This window comes from Silurus aristotelis (assembly GCF_946808225.1).
Source record: "Silurus aristotelis genome assembly, chromosome: 2".
Classification (NCBI taxonomy): Eukaryota; Metazoa; Chordata; class Actinopteri; order Siluriformes; family Siluridae; genus Silurus; species Silurus aristotelis.
The window spans coordinates 37,715,378-37,718,305 of NC_139575.1; the positions used below are offsets into that span (position 1 = coordinate 37,715,378).

At 41.4% G+C, this 2,928-nt stretch overlaps 1 pseudogene across 1 annotated transcript; it reads right to left on the bottom strand.

The window, feature by feature from the left end:
* Positions 1-659: 659 nt before the first annotated feature.
* LOC310717703 (GTP-binding protein Rhes pseudogene) lies at positions 660-2,493 on the bottom strand (annotated as a pseudogene). The gene has a single exon. The product of its transcript is annotated as a GTP-binding protein Rhes pseudogene (transcript).
* Positions 2,494-2,928: the final 435 nt, after the last annotated feature.

Here is a 2,928-nt window from a genome sequence, read left to right on the forward strand (position 1 = left end):
GAAGTGGAAGCTGAGTATTTGAGGCTCTGGGTTACTGACAGGTCAGTGGGGTTTCAAGCCCCGGTATCACCAAGATGACACTCTTGGGGCCCCTGATCAAGGCCCTTAACACTTTATGCTCCAGGGTTTCTGTATTATAGCTGATCCCAGCTGTGTAACATTTCTGTGATATGCGAAGAAAGAGCCATAATGTACATATGACAAATATAAAGCACCTTCCTTTCTTTTTCTTTCTTTATACCAGTTCATGTATATGTGGACTTACATACTGTAACCAGCAGGGGGCAACACTGACAAACCAATTTCGATCTCTTTTCATTAGATAATTTATCTTAAATTAATTTGTCATTAAAATACAGTAAGAAAGTGATGAATTAAAGTAAAATCTTCATGAAGATTAACAAAATAATTATTCATTTTTTAAAGAAAAAAGCACTCTGTCCATTACATAGAGTTAAATTTTTTTTTTTTTGCTGTTTTATAAACTTTACTGTACAGGTTAAACTGGAGAACAGAATTCCCATAATGCACTTTGACATTAGTATTGAATAGCGAGAAAGGCATGATTTCAGAAAAAAGTACAGTCCTTAATAAATAAATAAATAAATAAATAAATAAATAAATAAATAAAACACATTCAGGAGTTTATTTTCTTCTTGGAAACACTTTTTATTCCTGCCTGTACAGTTCATAAAATAAAAAATAATAATAAAAGACAACATTTTTTACAAACGTTTAAAAAAAGTGCATATGGACAAATTCATAAAACGCCAAATTTATCAACCAGCAGATGAAATACATTTGTTACCGTCTTCATATGTGTAAACATTATAATGATAATGGTTTCCATAAAATCTTTAAACATCATCAGGTAATTTACATGTACACACACACACACACACACACACACACACACACACACACTCACACACACACACACACACACACACACACACACACACACGTTATTTATATACAATATGTTATGTTCATTTGGTACCTTAGAGGTGCCAAAACTTCTGCACCCAGTGTATACCATTTTATTTATTTATTTTTTCAAATGAGAGTTTCAGCTTTACACTGAAATCGGTTTTAATCACATGACCACAACCCTTTCAGCGTCATTGTAATTCTAAGCTGGTAGGTGATCACAGGAAGCCCTAAACATGGAGAACCTGAGAAAACAGATATGAACACCATCGAACCAAACAACAATAAAGAATCTTTACAATATGGTGAAAGTACTGAGTATTAAATTTCCAAAAAAAACCCCCAAAAACGCAGAATATTTTCTGAACACTGATCGAAAGTCTTTTCTGGAGCAGCATAAAACATTTCAAAGTGTTTTTACGAGTTCTTTACCTTTATGTTCATTTATTCATTTATTCTTCTCCTTCAGTTCCTCTCACACCTGCGGTCAGGAGGCAGAGAGGAATTCTGGGTGGTGAAGAATCTGCTCAGGGTTTTCCTGTAACTGTTCATTTTCCTCTCCTGCATGAAAGAACAAACCAGAACAGATCTGAAAGTTCTGGAGAAGAGAGAGAGAGTGGTATGGAGGTGTCATTCGGTGAACATCTTGGAGATGTTGCCTCCTGAAGAAACGTCCTGAACATGTGTGATGTTTAGGTTTAGGACACTGTGCAGCTGTTGGTTTTATTCATCGGAGGTCTGAAGTTTGCGTCTTTAGGATACGTCTCCCGGCGTCGCCTTAGCGCTGGGCTCAGGCGCCTGGGAAGGTTGGTTTGCTGGAGAAGTTCTTTGAACACCTCCACGACATGCTCGTTCTCCTTCGCCGAAGCCTCCAGGAAGTTGTTGTTCCAGTCCACCTCCACCATTGCCAGGACGTCTTCAGAGCGCACTTGTCTGCACTCATCAAGGTCGCTTTTGTTTCCGACCACCACAATGGGGGTGAACTTGTCCTCCTTGATCTCCTGGATCTCATCGCGCAGATTCTTGACCGTCTCGAGAGACTCTGCATCATCGATGGAGTAGACGAGCGCAAAGGCATCGCCGTTACGGATGGAGAGCTTGCGCATGGCTGGGAACGAGTAGCTGCCGCTCGTGTCCAGGATCTCCACGCTCACCTTGACGCCCGAGAACTCGTACTCTTTTCTATGCAGCTCCTCCACAGTGCGCTTGTGCTTGGTCTCGAACGATTCGTTTAGGAAGCGACGGATCAGAGACGTCTTGCCTACGCCGGCTGCTCCCATGAACACCAGACGCACCTGGGTCTTCTCCTTCACTTCCAGAGACATGGTCTTGGAAACAGATCTCCTGATGCTTGAGGTTTTTTTGGTCTTTCTTCACGTTTCGCTTCTTCTTCTTTTGCTTCTTCTTCGCCTCAAAATCGTTCCTTTCAGCACAACAGATTATCTTTGAGCTCCTCTGCACTCGTGTGTTTGTGACTCGTAGTAAAAGCTCACGGATGCCTCTGTCGCGTAGCAAGTGCTCCATTATATATACACCTCCTCCCTCTGAGACTCCGCCCCCTGCTCTTCTGAGCCAATCAGATCACAGCAGGGAGTCCAACACACCAGAGTTCTAATGCAAACTGATAGCAGTGTTTGTACCGGGAGTATGGTGTGTGTGTGTGTGTGTGTGTGTGTGTGTGTGTGTGTGTGTGTGTGTGTGTGTGTGTGTGTGTGTGTGTGTGTGTGTGTGTGCGTGCGTGCGTGCATGCGTGCATGCATGAGTGTGTGTGTTTTTTTTTTTCAAGCAGAAAAACTGTTCTCCTCACAGTAAATGAATATTTATGGCGATTTCAATTGAATGAGGATGAAGTGAAAGGAGTTGAAATGTGAGACAGAAGTGGTCCAGATGTGAGCAAAGGCATTTAACATTTAGTTCTGAAATACAAACAATACTTTTTTCCTTTTTGGTGGAAAACAGAGAGCCAGTGGGAAACCCTCAGAGACCCACTGAGAACAT